This window comes from Pteropus alecto, unplaced genomic scaffold, assembly GCF_000325575.1.
Source record: "Pteropus alecto unplaced genomic scaffold, ASM32557v1 scaffold81, whole genome shotgun sequence".
NCBI lineage: Eukaryota > Metazoa > Chordata > Mammalia > Chiroptera > Pteropodidae > Pteropus > Pteropus alecto.
This window is the reverse complement of record NW_006433378.1, coordinates 9,703,415-9,713,076: the sequence shown is the minus strand read 5'-3', so window position 1 is coordinate 9,713,076 and position 9,662 is coordinate 9,703,415.

The window sequence follows — 9,662 nt, the reverse complement described above, 5'->3', positions numbered from 1 at the left end:
GCCTTGTTTTTGAGAATGGGAAAGAAAATGCTTAAAAACCTTTATTAGGTTTTTTTCAGACATATTGTTACATATCAGTTACATTAAAAGTCTAGAAATTTAAAAATTACATAAAGTCTCATAGTTAACTATAGCCACTACTTATATAGAACTATAAGGTTGGTGTTTCCATAATTAATTATGATTATTATTAAATATTTATTCAGTTTTAACAAAAAGGTCTATAAAAAGAGTATGACTCCAACTGGCCAGAGACCAAAGAACTCTAAGTGATCAGCTCCAATCTAGTACACAGCCATACAAACGTGTAGGCACCAAACCTGCATTTAAAAAAAAAGAGAAAAAAAACCTACTTATTTAATTTTAAATAATTCTTATTATCAAAGTACTATTAGTTTTTACAAGACAGTGTTTCAGTGAGAGACAATGAACGAAAACATTTTATCTTGTAAGATAACAGGTTACATAAGAAAGGAAACATTATCCTGATTTTCAATAGTTTAAAATGTTTGATAACATAGAATTTTTTTTATTAACTCAATAAATATATTTCATAAAGAGTTATAAATACGTCTTATAAAAAGTTATTTTTGAAGAATACATTAGGAGCTACAGTCTTATCATATGAAGGCAAATTACAATCTGCATTGTTAGCAAGGGCTCTTTGGCCTCTTTGACTCTTTTACTCAACATACTGGTATTGTTACATCTAAACAATGCCAATATATGTAGTCAAAACATAGGAGAAAGGTAGTCAAGGTCTTTGTGGAATCCTGTAGATGAATACCTCTTTTATCACTTACATTTGTCACACATATGAGGTGGGGCAGGGGATGGGAGGAGGACCTGGAGTTGTGGTGAGAGCAGGAATAGGAATTCCTAGAGGATCACTTTAAACGTGACTAAACCGCATGGCTTCTACTCTTCACTCCTATTTTAAAGATTGCTCAGACTTTTTTAAGAAATGCATAGAGATATGTTTAAGTTGCAGCAGGCTTCTCTTACTGTGCTGATAGAGTTCCTGGCATTAGCCAAACAGACTTCTTGGAACACTAACCATTTTTAATGGCAAGCTAACATGTCCTCTAATAAAAACCTTCCCTTCACATTTTTTTCTAAGCAGTTTGCTTATTTTCGTGTTAGTGTTTACTTCTTTCTTTATAAAAAACTAAATGCCTTGCACTTTGGGGAAGTGAACTAATTTCCTTTTTTAAAAAAGCTTCTAAATTATTTAAAATAAACCAAAAATATTGACTGCTTAGACTTTATTTTTCACGTCAATCGATATTCCTGATCTCCTTTTCATAGGCATTAATGTTTCTGTAGGTATAAAGAGGCCATGATTTCAGTAATAAAAATAAATAAGAAGAAAGCATGGTTATTTACTGTTTTCAACTACCAAAATTTGTGGCAAAAGATCAAAATGTGTGTATATTAAACCTGCAAAATAGCTGCAGTTAAAATATAAGCTATGTAACATTAACTTTAATGTTAGCAACCTCACAAATGCCTTCCCTTCAAGCCAGGGCCTCGCAGAAAACCATAAAAGGGAAGGAATATAATTTCGTTTGCTGGCACTCACTGAAAAGCTAAAATAGAATAGTAACAGAAATCATATTTGCCAGTTCTAACCAAAGAAGTTGTGAAATGTCATCTCAGAAAATTTTAAGTTATTGTAAAAATGTAATTACTGTGTTATTAACTACGTTTCATAGAAGTTGAAACTTTTGTTTAGCTGAAAATTATTTAGAGCAATACACAGCAGTTAAGTAGCACACAAGGATCTAAATATATTTTTCAAAAATACATTTCACACAATGATATGGAGTATTTTGAAATTTAGCTATAAGTTGAAATATGATTTTATATATATATAATTTTCTCTTTACTTCCTGATGAGAATTAGAACTTTTGCAATGATAGTTTTCAAGTATGGTGATATAGTTTTCAAGTAATATCTTTAAAATAATTAATTTCTTTTTCCTGTGGATGGACTGGAAGGACAATAAAGTATCTGTTGTTTGCTTCATAAATTCTGAATTTGTAAAACAAGTTTTGGTATATGCAAGTTGACTAAAGAACACTTGTAGTAAGAAATGCCTTGATTCTTACAGTGAGTCATTGCCTATGGCTTGAGTAATATAATGCTTTCAAGTACATAGATTGTACATATTTTGCAAAATTCATATGCTTTGAATTACAGATATGTATATGGAAGTGCGAGGCACATAGGGCATGTTTAGATAGCATGTCACTTTTCCAGAACTCTAAAAACATCAGTGCTGGCTATGGGATGTTTTTGCTGATGCTGCAATAATGCACACTTAATTCACCTTGAAAAATGACTCCCTATGTTGACTGTTGAATTATGTTATTACATCTTTGTGGTTTTCCAAGTGTAAGTATGAAAACTTTATGGAATTATTTTTTCATTCATTTTCTAATTACAATTTTTCCGTCTATGTAATTTTCAAGGGAACATAATAGGAACATAAATCAATTTATATGTCTGTGAGTTTTTTTCTCTGAAATGGCTCTTATGCTATCTAAAAAACAAACTTATCTTAAAGTCTAAATTCAAATATCTTTTTTCTCTGAAATGGCTCTTATGCTATCTAAAAAACAAACTTATCTTAAAGTCTAAATTCAAATATAAAACCCCTTGCCAAGATAGCATTTATTTTTCTTTCAGAGAACTTTGTTCCCTGGAAGAACAATTTCTACTGTTGAGGCTCTAACTCCCAAAATAATTTTAAAGTGGAAAAAGTGTTTTTTAAGAAACTTAAGTATTCATTTTCAGTCTTAACTTGATTTACTAATGCCTCTCTTCTCCTTCCTTTCACTACTTTCACATACATTTCAACAAGCCCACCAGTCAACTAACCCACACACTGTTTTCTCCTTAGATCAAGTGCCTTGCAGGTGCTTTCTGGGTTGTCCATGGCCAAAGCAATGCAAACGTTATGCAAATGAGTCCCTGGGATACATGTTAATAATTAATAAAAATACAATTCAGTGCTATGACTCAGTTAGATTCTTTGTCTCCAAATACTGAGCTATTACATGTTTGCAGAATAGGTTTAGGCATGAATCAATGGATGAATTTACATACAGCTGCATGCTCTGTAGAGAAATAGAGTTGTTTCAGAACCAGCACAGCCAAACATGGCTCTTCTGAACCTAGAAGAGAAAACCTTAACCCTGCCTCCTTCCTTATTTCGGTGGTTTGGCTAACCAAAGGCAAACATCCTGAAACTATTTGGAGAAGTAGTTTCTTTTATAAGTTTGGGACCTCTCTAGACTTTTATATGCACTCCAGCTCTAGGTTGTGATGTTTCTTGGTGTCTTCGAACACCTGAAAAGGCAAAACCTCTGCTTTCAGTTTCCTGTCATACTAGGAATTAGTTTCCTGTCATACTAGGAATTCTCTCAATCTTAGTTGCCCATGACTTTTTTTTTCCCCTATGGTTTTCCACACATGATATTCCTTAACTAATATATTGCTTTAAATTTCTGTATCAAAGACTGTCCATTCCCTGTGTGTATCCCTCCTCACTATTCACTACATCTATTAATGCATATGATACCCACTCCAGACGTCCTCAGTACTCCCTACCTTCCTCTCATTGCTCCTCCCAGGCTCCAGAGTTGTATTAGGAGACAGAAGTCAAATGAGAGCAAAGATGATACCTTTCAAGAATTTGTTCCTCCCTGACTTAGGACCATCTGATTGTTGATACTGCTATGACAGATCTTCTGCATTTTCAACAGAAGTCACAAATCTTAAATTTTGTTGATTTTCCCAAGTTGTGAATGTTTATTTAAATGATGCAGTTTATATAAAATACACCTTTGAGCCAGTTCAGCCCAATGACAGCCATTTTTCCACTGCTGTCTTGGACTTAATTAATTCCATAAAGGCACTTGCCATCAGGATGCTTCTGCTTTCTGTCTTGCCTGAAGGCAAGGAGTCAATCTGGTTACCTATTTTTTAACTTTTCAGGCCCAAGGGATGGAGTGGAGATGTTTGCTTATATAGCCTCCACTCTAACATTTGTTATTAAAACTTATTACGTAACACTTTGTGTTTCTGGAGTTTTCTGGTACTAAATGTTATACACATAGGCAGAACAATAACAAATTAATTATGTCAAACAATAGGCTTGCATGAGTTCTTAATTTAAAGAGTATAAATGAAGCAGAGTTAAACTGTGCTTTATAGTGATGACATTAGTTTTATTATCAAAGTTATAAAAAATGGAGCACTGCCCCAAAGCTATTTCTAAATGATTCCAGTACTCCAGTAGTTAGTCACAAATTCAGTGGCTTCTAGGGTCAGACATTTGGAAGGAGCTAACTTGGTGGTTTATTTTTAGTAGTAGGGATCCTATTTTCTCTGAGGTAGTATCAGAGATGAAAGAATCCTCTGGTTTTACAGATGACTTGGAATAAGGCGTTATGTTTAGGGACAAAACTACTAAATTAAAGTTGAGGCTGGGGATTCGAGAGAGGAAGATGCTGGCAGAGTTCACATATACAGCTAAGACATGTCTTAGTGTTAATAAGGAATTGCTTTCTTAGGTGCAAATATAAAATAAGACAACAAAGTGCCAGCACGATGCCTCTGACATTGTAGGTGCTCAACAAAAGTTAAGAAAAAGGAAAGAAAAGCCTTCTCATATCAGGTAGAATTGGAGAGCATGTTTGGCATATTGGTTTATTCCTTGCAGAGATTCCATAACTCAAACACTATAAGGAAAATACTAGTAAAAGAGTTACTAGAGGCTGGGACATCAATGCATGGTATGCTTCACACATCCAGGCAATAGCTCACAGGCGAGATTTGAATCTGGATATGGAGGATAAGAGGAATGGAAAACCAAATTGCAAGAGATTATGTGAAGTGAAATGGAGAAGATTTGGTACCAAAGATATAGAGAGAGATTTGGGAGTGCGGGGGCAGGTAACTAGACATAGATGTCCAAATTTTAAAGACTGAATTGTTAGGAGCATGAAGATTCTGTTAATCAAAACTTTGGTAAATGAAGAGTCAGTTTCAGAGGGTCTATAATATGTTCTATTTTGGACAAATCACATGATGAAGCTCTACATCTTAATAGTCTCCTTCGGTTCCCTACTGTAAATAGAACAGATTTTAACTTCTTATACTTTGTCTAAAAAGTTTTTAACATACGACCTCAAACTGCCTCTCTAGTCCCTTAATAGCACCTTAAATGCTTGATGTTCTACATCTGCTCACTAATTATTTTTTGCTATTTCCAAAATGAGTCAAACAAGTGTCTCAGGAATGTCATCTCTGTCTGCATGTCCACCTTCCTCTTCTTCACCTAGCAAACATGCCCTAGACCTAGCCTCAATATCGAAGATGCCACATTGGTAAAGTCATTCCGGCTTTTTTGGCAGAGCCAATCACTCTTTTTTTCTCTGCTGTAATAACTCTCATTTATAACTTCCATAGTTTGTTCCATCTCTAAACTATGAGCTTCTTAAGGAAAGGGACCATATAATATTTATCTTTGTATTGAATGTACTACATGTAGTAGCAGCTTAAATATTTGTTAATAAAATAATTTGAATATTTGAGAAGGAGAGTTGGTCTGCGGTGTTTGATTAAAAGTTGAGTACTAGAGTTACTGGGGGAATCACTTCATAAATTATAAAAATGTCTAACTGATGTACTGTATATCTGAAACTAATATAAAATTTTAAAAGACTTTAATTAAAAGAAAGTTAAGAGTAGTTTAGGGAGAGACACCGGATATCTGGCAGAAAACTGTTCCAATGGACTGGTGAAGGGAAGTCTAGACTCTGAGTTGCTAAAGAGAGAGAACTCCAAGGAAGGAAGAAGGAGCAAAAAGAACAGACTACTTTTTTAAGAAGTCTGGCTATAAAGTAAAAGAGAAAGAGGATGGCTTTTTTAAGTTGAAAGCAATAAGGAAAGTTTGTTTAATTTGGTGACAACTTGGGCCCACATTTATGACAAAAAAGACAGGGATTAACTGAAAAAAAGCAAGTGAGGAATTAGAAGACAGTGCATTCAGAAGATGGAAAGAATTGAGCTGAAAAATATAGTTGCAAAGGTTTAGCAAGAAAAATGGAGAGAACTCTTTTCTTCTAAAACAATAGAAGAAACAAAAGTTAGAATTTGGATGAGACCATTTGATGTTATAGGAGAGAAGTGGAAAATTCATATTAAATGGCCTGAATCTTCTCGATGAAAGAAGTGTAAAGATCACCTGCTAGAAGGGAGACAGAAGTAAGTTTTAGGTAGATAATAGGCAATAGTGAAGTCAATAGAAAATAAATCAGTAAACTCACAAAGGTATTACTGAGTAATGCTGAAAATCTAGCTGAGATCAGGGAGCATACATTAATACTCCTGCAATTTACACATCACCAAACATCCTTGAGCAACATGTAGCTATGAAATAAGAGTGAAGAAAATAGATTGTGGAATGTGTCCTGGATTGGGAAATAAAGTAATGCAAGTATGAGTGGTTGACCATGGGATCTTTCACTGGGTAATGAGGCCAAGGAAGCAGTGGGATTTCTCATACCTGAGGACAGTACAGAGGTTAGAAATCAAGAGCCATGACAGGGACAAAGCAATAAATTCCATAGGGGTATGACACTCGTGGTGTGAGGAGGAAGATATTGTAGACTTAGAGGCAGATTTCAAAATTTGATATCTTGAAAGACCAGGTGGGTAATGACCAGGGTGTCCCTGCTAGAATTGAACAGTTGGGCCAAGGGGCTTGGAACGGTGTCATAGGAAGAGATGAAGTTCAATCCAGGTGCTGAAGTTGTAGAAACAGTCTCCTGGAGGTCAGTGAATGGAAGCTATAGGAAAGCTGAAATAATATAAGGGCTTCAAAGGAGCTGTGGCTGCAGAACCATGGAGCCTAAATGAGAATGGGGGGGCGAGAATAACATTTTGTCCTGGTTCTGCCTTGGGGCAATAGGACAAGTAGAGATGTCCTTTTGAGAAGGCAGAAGAGAAGTGTATTTTGAAGGGAAAACAGGAAAGGTAAAAAGAAAGAACGAATGTCCTAGGCAAAGTTTATGTATGTGAATGTATTTGTTCATAATCAACAGTTGTTAAATATGCACTAAGGTAACTATAACTAATACTAAAAAATAATTTCCCATTCAGAGTCACTAGTTTAAGACATAAAATATTTAGCCCAAAACAGAATTTTGTAACTAAATATATTACTGCTATTCATGGAATACTTTAAAATAACCTTACATCTCAAAGTGTCCTATAACCAATAGGCCCTAACCTAGGATTAATTTGATTATTAATTTGTGCTATAGTTTAGATTATAATTTTTGGACAGTTAAAATTTTCTAGATTTTTTCCAAATACAATATAAAATTTAAATGATAATAAAACAATGCATAGTAGTTCGCTAAATTTAGTAGTTTATTAAATTTTACTGAGTATAAACTATATACCAGGTGCTGTGCTATGGACTGAAGATGCTGAGAACAGTCAATAGAGAATAGTTCCTTTTTTTAGAAATGCCAAGGTTTCAAATTATTTTTAATTAAGTGTAAATATGCAAATATTTAAATACAATCAGAAAATTTGATGGCATTAAAAATAGATTTTCTTGAACTTTAACCTTATTTTTAATAAATATATGTATATGCTTTGAACAGAAAAAAAATTCAAGATTATAGTGCTGTTTTAGAACATTAAAATATAGTGAAACTAGGTCATTTATGAATTCTCATACACAAAAAATCTTGAATTTAAAGAACTGAATCTTGAATATACATAGGCTCTGAGAAGATTTGCAAAATGTAAGTTTTTATCTGTCATATTATTACTGTAATTATTACTGTTTTATAAACCAAATAAATATTCAGAAATTAGTTCCTTTGGGTAGAAAATAGAACATGCTTCTAATGTCTCATACGAAACTTCTAAAACTTTTGTGGTTTTCATATTATCTGAAAATTTAATATATTTTCAGCTTCCGGGACACTGTAAGTTAAAAAACAAAGTCATTGAACCATCAAAGAAAAACAGTTTTAAAATGTAGTTCTTTATTGTGGTTAATCTGGAAAGCAATCTTTTCTTATCATATAATTGTAAAAACAGAAAAAACTTTTTTAAGATTAAACAGTGACCAAACAGCTTATTTACTCTTTTTTGTCGTTTTGGAGAGTCCCAGGTAAGTGGTTGCCAAATCACAAAGAGACACAAAAAGTATGGGCCCAGTGGTGAGGGGCTGTGAAGACTGTTAAGGAAGCTGTTTTCATTATTATGCCGGTCGCTGGCTCTCTTAACTGGGTCACTGTAAATTAAATCCAACATTTTTACAAATTCTGTGGTATAAGGCAATATGTCTGCACACATTACAAGGATTTGCCAAACTAAAATGCTAATTTTTCACTTTCTATGATGATTTTACCACCAAAGCTCCTCTAGTTCCAGGTATTTATCATTAAACTGGCATAATGAGTCTATTCAAGTCAGTTCTATGTGCCTAAAATGCTCTCGGTTTCAGCTCTCGCCTATACCTCCCCCATCCAGGTTCTTTGAAAACAACTTGAGATAATGTACAAAATTATCATCATTCAATAGGTTGTTTGTTTGTTTATTTAAGCTGATAATGTAGTTCAGGGAAAATAAAAACTCTCTACTATTTTTACTAGTTGAGTGGACTTGAACAAGTGGGTAAAGCTTTTTTTTTTATTAAAAAAAAAAGATTGGGATGCTTATTGAAGCATTAAATGAGACCGTGTTTACATAGTAGATACTCAACAAATGTTAGAATCCAATTAACTAGTTGACTATTTGGCCAAAAGAAAATTGAGGCTGAAAAAGTACAGGGAATGCAAAAAGTTATTGAAAGGTAGAAGGGAAAAAAAGAAAATACAGATAGTTGCATCCAACTAACATGCCCTTTACTCAGAGAATTAAAGACATTTTCCAGAATATTTAAATTATAAATTTGTTCATTTAGCTTGTGCTAAGTTTATATTAATTTAATAAAATATTACTTCAATGGAATAATTTTAAAAGCCTTCTGGATGCACTATAATAAGATTTTAATCTCATATTCTATTAGAAATATTTAAATAAGTATCTTTCCTTGTCAAAAAAAATCACACCCGATGCTGTATTTTTGCATAAAATAATCTTATTCCTGACAATAGATAGAAGAAAGTTTCGGGCGGGGCAATAAACATGCTTGAGGAAATGCCTTATATTTCTATATTTCCTAAAAGATTTCTCAAGGTGAACTATGAATAAGAACCATTTTTCCCTATAGCAATGAGCTGGGTTTTGAGAGAAGAGGAGAGAATAAGCTTGGCCAGGAAAATGAGCCCCATATTTCTGATGCCCTGGGAGGGAAGGAAGGAAGGAAAGAAGGAAGGCGGAAGGAAGGAAGGAAGGAAGGGAGGAAGGAAGGGAGGACGGAGAAAGGAAAACAACATATACAGTCAACGTATGGGTCGATTTATATTTTTTAACTGAAACCAGATTGCCTCAGATACACTATTCTGCTGCCTGTGTTTGACAGCTGCTATTACATCATCAACTTCTATCCAAGTCAGAGACGACGTGTGGTTGTAGATTTCTCTGGCCTTATCTCTTTCTTTCACGGGCCTCCCCGCTACCCCCT